The sequence below is a fragment of the Ursus maritimus genome, unplaced genomic scaffold (assembly GCF_017311325.1).
Source record: "Ursus maritimus isolate PB19 unplaced genomic scaffold, ASM1731132v1 scaffold_28, whole genome shotgun sequence".
In the NCBI taxonomy this organism is placed as follows: domain Eukaryota; kingdom Metazoa; phylum Chordata; class Mammalia; order Carnivora; family Ursidae; genus Ursus; species Ursus maritimus.
In genome coordinates this window covers 6,708,914-6,715,810 of record NW_024425341.1, presented here as the reverse complement: position 1 = coordinate 6,715,810, position 6,897 = coordinate 6,708,914, and the positions used below count along the sequence as shown (strand labels likewise).

Below are 6,897 nucleotides of genomic sequence, written 5' to 3'. Positions count from 1 at the left end.
CTGGAGCCGTTGTTTGGTGGGGCTACTCCCAGAACGGCTGCCCCTTCACAATCTATCGGCTTAAATCCGTAGCAGCGAAGGCTCCAAATGTGGGCCGCTGACTGTGGTGGTGAGCGGAGATGGCAGGGTGACCACCAGAGCCCAGGGAGCCATTCTGTCAGACACCCTGCCAAGGGGGTCTCCCCCAGAGCAGTGGGGTTCCCTGCTTTCCTGTGAAGTGTTCTGCCTCCAAGCCCAGCTGACCCATCAGACCTAACATTTCTCTTCTTGAGACTATGAACTAGCTCTCTGTGGGGAAGGTCAAAAAAACAGTAGCATTATAATCAGAAAGACCTTGGGTTTGCCAGTCCCCACCCCACTCCTTTTACACACACACACACACACACACACACACACACACACTATACCTAAATTTTATAGTGGTTTCCCTTTATTTCAGAGTTTATCCTCCTTGGTGTAGCCCACAAGGCTCTCCTTTGACCCCGCTCCCCATCCCTACTCCTCTCCTCTCTCTTAACGCCAAACTAGTAGTATTTCCCCCAAGTACACCACCCTGGGTAAAGCCTCTGTGCCTCACCCCTGCCGTGGTCCCTACCAGCAACTCCCCCTCCGTCTTCCCCCTAAATCCTGGTGAGTTCTCAGTCATGCCTCAGAATCCTTCCCACCCATCACCCCTACTGACTGGAAGGATTCTCTTCCCCTCCTCCGCTGCCTGAGAAATTTCCACTGCCCTCGAATTCCCAGCCGACATGCCTGTCCTCTGTGAGAACGACCTCATCCAGCTATGGCACTTGCCATGCTCCTCTGTTACAGCTCGGGGGACCACGTCCTCCAAACCAAAGCTGGAAACACGTTTCACGCACACAGATGTTTTTATGGAAAGACAGAGTATTTTCAAGTGGAGCTATCTTTAGAAAACCCAAGACCTAGCATCACCGTAGTGAGAGTATTACTCATGTTCGGTCGAATTATTCCCCCATGTTTACCTTCTCCCCCAGTGAGCTTTCCTCTGATATTGGTCTCAGGATGCCCAGCACCTACCACAAAGCCCAATATGTCTGACTGACAGATGGACGGATGGGCTGGTTTGTACCTTACCGCCATTGCTAGTGGATGCAGAGTAGTACCAGGAGGAGGAGAAAAAGGAACCAAAAGGACATTCCACCTTCTCCTTCTTTCTCCTTTTACTCCATTCCAGGAGAAAGTGGTCCTTCAGTGGTCGAGTACTCTCTGAAGGCCACAGTACCTGTCCTACATACTTGACAGGATTATGGGGAGAAAGATGCAAGAAAGACCAGTACCATAAAGCCTTGGGCCACATAAAGAGATGCACGTAAATGAAGGCAATCTGTTAGCACGCGACAGCCACCATTTCTTTTTTTTTTTTTTTAAGATTTTATTTATTTATTTGACAGAGGCAGACAGCCAGCGAGAGAGGGAACACAAGCAGGGGGAGTGGGGGAAGAAGAAGCAGGCTCCCAGCGGAGGAGCCCAATGTGGGGCTCGATCCCAGAGCACCGGGATCACGCCCTGAGCCGAAGGCAGACGCTTAACCGCAGTGCCACCCAGGCGCCCCGACAGCCGCCATTTCTGAGCCATGGTCCGCATTACCTTAGTATCAAGAATTGAAAGTGTGAGGGGGCTGTGAAGAGAGGGCAAACCCCCAGAGAACCACTGGACCTCTCCGGGCTTAAGGTAACCCCATAAAGCCCGGAGACCTCCCCCAATACCAACATTCCCCATCCCGCCACCTCCAGTTCCCCCATTATAAGTGTGAAATGAAAAGTACTAGAAAAGCCCCTGCTTAGGCTCCTTTTAATTAAACACACGCACACACACACACACACACACACACACAAGAACCACTCCTGGGTTTTGTCTGTTGTACTTTTGTTCTCAGGTCTGTTTGTACTTATTCCGAAATTACATAATTAAAAAAAATAATATTAGGTAAATGCGCCCATCAGCTTGTCAAGCCTGCCTGGGCCAAGCTTCACTTGGGAACCACAGTGACAGCCCCTTTATTTCTCTTACTTGTTTTTAAGCACAAAATATGTCACACCTGGAAGTAATTAGCATAATTTTTACTAATTTATAGCTAATTACACAATTACTTTTCTATGAAAGGTTCTGGAAAGACACTTGAAGTAAGTTTCACCAAATCTAGTGGCAAGAAATTGCTTGAAAACATTTTGTTAGTTTCAACCATTTAGGAGGAGGGAGGGGGGACACCCAATAAAGTAATTCTTTCCTATTTCAGAGTGTTCAAATATGACAGGGATATAATTTCTCCAGTAATGTGCAAAGCAGAATGCCTACATGTCTCTGCTAATGCAACCCAACTAGAGGCTGCTCTAAAAAAAAGGGGGGGGCTCCAAAAGAAGCATGGTTAAGAGCACGCAGGACAGAATCTAGAAAGCACTGCTCTGAGACCGTACTTGGTTTCACAAGGGAGACAAAATGTGATGGAGCTCCTCCCCGGAGAAAACTCACCTCGTGGCAGGACATGACCCCTGGCAGGTGCTTTGCTCAGCTCCTGAGAAACTAGGGTTCACGCCTTGGGGAGCCACCTGACTCTCAAAGTGGCGCTCCAGGATGCCGGGACGTGAGAACATTACACTGTCTACACGGTGTAAATACTTTCCAAGCCACTTCATTCAACGAACATTTTCTTAAGCCCCTACTCTGTGCCCAGTGGTCAATGGGAAGATTTATAAAAAGAACAATTCCTGCTTTCTCTAGTCATGCTAAGAAGTGAAATATGATGCCTCTCCACCAAGAAGAGCTTACTGAGCACGGCTTTGGGCAGAGGGAGGAACGGAAAAGCAGCCGCAGAGGCAGCCCTACCCTCAGGAGGCTGACAGTCTAGAGGCCAGAGCCACAGGCGGGAAGCACATGGCCTCGCCTGGCAGTCTGGGTCCGGCCAGCGCCCACGAGGGCAGCATGGGCTGCAGGTGCCCACAGAAATGGAAAGATGAGCCAAGGAAGAGTCAGGCCCACACTGAAGTATCCTGGGCAGGCAGACAGTGAGGGTAGGTAAAGCTCCATATATTCCCTATCATGAAAGAACGTGAGGGAGCCAGGAGTAGCTTTAAAACCTAGAGACAGCCACCAAGGTCCTGCGATGGGACCCTGAGACCGAGTTTTGGCCTGTGCCTGTCCTGGGGCTGCCTTCGTGGTGACAGTCAATAGAAGGGACGGACACAGAGCCATCAGGATCAGGACAGACAGGAGGCGTGGTGTGAGGTCAACAGACTCACCGCGGGGGCAGGAAGGCCTGCTGTCACACGCATTCCCAGGCAGGGGTAATAGCATCCCCAAGGAAGCAAACACTGATTCTCGGGGAGGCGAAGTCTAAGACAATGCCACGGTCTGTGGCCCTCCAAAGAGCCACAGTCCATAAACAGATACACTGTATATCTGTGGTCTTAACACTTCACGTTGGGGGTGACCGGGAAAGACTCTGAAATGTCGGGGCGAGGGGGGAGGCAGCGCCAGCTCAAGCGAGGTTGCGAAACCCAGCCACAGAAGAAACTTCTCCACCAAGGTGTAAGCTCTTACAAAATAGGACCTCACCCTCCAAGGGGCTCTGCTGCCATCCCATCTTCTGAGGGCTAATCGCTCCTTCCAGCACCGTGAGGATCTAAACTTGCACGTGTCCCAGTATGGAAGCTTACTGGCTTACGAGGTGGGCCCGCCCCCTAGGTGGGGAGTTTTCCTGTGGCACCTGTGCCTCCTAGCACCCAGCAGCGAGCGGCGGGCAGGCACCCAACGAATGGGAGTAAATCTGAGTTCCGTTGTTCTGTGATCCGAGGTCTTGCTTCAGGGACCCCTGTGATGGTGGGAATGAAGCATTTGAAAGATGTCTGGTTTCTGCCAGGCTCCCCTCAAGGCTACTGAGAGATTTTGGCAAAGGAATGTTCTCTGCCTCCCCCCAGGAGAGTAATGTTAATGGCTTACACTTAGCATATTTCTCTTTCCTTTTTCAAATTATTTTCACAGCTCCTGTCACTTGACCCTTCCGAACACCCTAGGAGGCAGGGAGAGGAAGGCCTTCACGGCTGCTCTTTGCAGGCTCCATCCTCCAGTCAACAGGTATGCCTGAGCGCCTGCGGCCTCGGCGGTGCGGTGTTCAGCGCAGAAGACAGGTGCACAGGATGGCCAAGGCCCTGCCCTCTTCTCGCTTTCCCTCCCCGGAGAGGACACGAGTAACAAGACAGGCACCATTCCGATCCATGCTAACAGAAAACAAAAAGCAGAGTAAATGACAGAGGTCGTTTAGACCCTGTGCTCCAGGAGCCCTCTCCACAGACCTTCCAAAGGAGCAGGAGCTGGTCATGTGAAGAGGTACAGAGAGATAACAAGACCCAAAGAGGCTCAAAAAGGGGCCCTATCTCCCGCAGCCAGAGGATGGCAGGTCTCCAGGCCCTACCTGCACCAGACCTTCCCTCCCTCTTTTTAAACTGTTCCCGTGGTGAATTCCCTCCCCTCCCATTTCCCCAGAGGAGACCTGAATCACAGGAAAGACAAACGCGCGCACACACACACACACACACACACACACAATCTGCCACCTCCGCAGGAAGCCCCAGACAGGCAGACAGGCAGACAGGCAGACAGGCGGTCCCAACACACAGGCGGAGCGCCCACAGGCCCCAGCCCAGGCCCAGCTCTCCGGCAGAGCCCGCGGGCGCCTCTCTGAGGAGCGCACCGCCCCCCTCCTGTGGCCAAGTGGCCGCCCCGTGAACAGTGTTTATTATCTGTCAGGCATGATGAGACTGTTCGGAGATTTCAAAGTCAGCTGGTGGTTTCATTAGAAGCAATCAAGGAAGCTTTGGACAATTCGTGGGAAGGTTTTGACAGAGAGAATGTGGAGAAGCCTGGTGGCTCTCTCCCTGCACCAAATCAGAGCCCAAACTCCTCTTTCCATCCCTCCCTCCACACCCCCACCCCAGGGCAGAAACTGGAATATTCATTCTTTCCCCTAAACATCAACACCTCTGGTGACTCAGGGGTCAGTCGGTTCCCTCCCTCCGCTCAACAGATGCTTTATTCAGGCTCCAAATCCCTCTGCCTTGGAATTTCTCCTTGACCCTGGAAATGGAACACTTCCTCCAGCAGGCCGGCACCCTTTAACGGACACAGCCAGAGCTACGTGCTTGGTCCTCGCCCTGGGCTGTGAGCTTGACAGCAGCTAGGAATGAATTCAAAAGGTGGCCAAGGTGGGTGTCTGCGCCACCTGGGCCACACCGTGAGAGGAAGAGGCAGACTTACCACGTGCCTTGGAGCCTTCTGGGTCTTTGCACACATTTTCTCTACTCCCCACGACAAACCTACGAGCGAACTGTTAGGAATCCCCATTTGACAAGTAGAGAAACTAACGGAGACCGACAGTTGCTGTCTCTAGGAAGGTCACACGGCCACTTAGTAGCAGAGCTAAGATTCGAACTCTAGTCCGACCGACTGGAAATCTGGTGTCTATGCACAGCGGGGTGGTGGCTTCTGGCTTTTCTTTGCCTCCATACTTCAAGGCACCAGCTGTGGAACTGTGTGGAACTGAACGCTTCCAGCAGGTGCACAAGGGCGAGGTGAAGGTCTCTTAGAGCTGCAGCCCAGGACAAGGGCCCAGAGGCGGGCAGGAGCAGCTCACCTGGCAGCAGAAAGACTATTTATGGCCAGAGCTTCTGTCCTGGACAGCTGGTGACCAAGGCTGGGGCCGGAAGCTGCAGCCACCGCACTGCTGGCCAGGATTCACTCAGGAGAGCATCCCCTTCCTTGATTCCAGAGCAGGGACCCTGAGACCGAGACATCGCAGCTGCTAGGATGACTCACCTCGGCCAACCACCTGGTTTGAGAGCTCGGCCTCATGCTGCTGGAAAGGCCCCACTAAGCTGGTGAAGGAGCCTCTCTCCTCCCTGTGACCTTATTAACTTCCCCAGGATGACTTTTCCCACACGCAGGAAAGTTGATTTCTGGGACCGACTGATTTCTTCACATGACACAGTTCATCCCACGGTAATAGGTGCCGTGGATTTGAACTCACGAAACCAGAGTCTGAGGCCTGACCTTGCATGGACTATCATGAACAGACTGCTGCCTCGGGCAAGTCATTGTTCCAGTCTGCACCTCGGGTTCTCCACCTGACCGACGAGAGGCTGGGAGCCCTGGCAGTGTGGGCTCTCCTGCTCTGGAACTCTCTCATGTCAGGCTGCATAGGGCGGTGTCTCCCTCCCGCACGAACACCGCACTGAGCTGTCAGAGCGGGGCAGGTGGCAGAGACGGAAGCAGAGGAAGGGAGAAACAAAGGCCCAGCAAGATGGACAGAGACAGATCGAAGCAGGGCAAGCTCCCCAGCCGGAGAAGGGAGGAACAGTCTGGCGGTGTGGAGAGAGAATTAGAGCCCCTGATGTAAGCAGGCCCTTGCCAGTATTGCTGGAAACAAATAGTGACAGATTGCTAACATGTTACAGTGAGAATTACCGACGTGATGAGACTTTTGCACCATAACCAGCACCTCTTGTTATCCCATTAACAAAACTGATGAGACCAAATTGCTAATCGGAGTAAACGTTCATGTTGGATTATATCGCTCCTGTCCTGCCTGGGGAACGCAACCAAAGGGCAAACCAGAAGGCACGTTGAGAGCTCCCAAGAGCCATTTTACCAACTTCAACAGGAGTGGAGAAAGCCCTGGAATGCACACACACCCCCCCTCCATTACATCTAGAAACACCCGCAGATGCCCCCGGCACCTCTATGACCGCCGCTCTGGTGTCTGTTCCCATTGCCGAGCCGGGCTGGGAAGGGCTGTCTGCCATGGCAAAGAATAAGAACCAGTGACCTTTACGAAGTACACAGGGTACACTGGCAGGGCCGGCGGGGGGGGGGGGGGGGGGG

At 53.0% G+C, this 6,897-nt stretch overlaps 1 long non-coding RNA gene across 1 annotated transcript in view; it reads right to left on the bottom strand.

Moving 5' to 3' along the window:
• Positions 1–3,422: 3,422 nt before the first annotated feature.
• The window catches only part of LOC103659112, a 7,776-nt gene continuing 4,301 nt past the window's right edge, over positions 3,423–6,897 (bottom strand). Inside the window, exons 2-3 of the long non-coding RNA XR_567402.1 lie at positions 3,961–4,238; positions 3,423–3,832 (exon numbers count right to left, since the gene is read on the bottom strand). This is a non-coding gene — a long non-coding RNA (uncharacterized LOC103659112). The remainder of the gene's footprint in view (positions 3,833–3,960; positions 4,239–6,897) is intronic.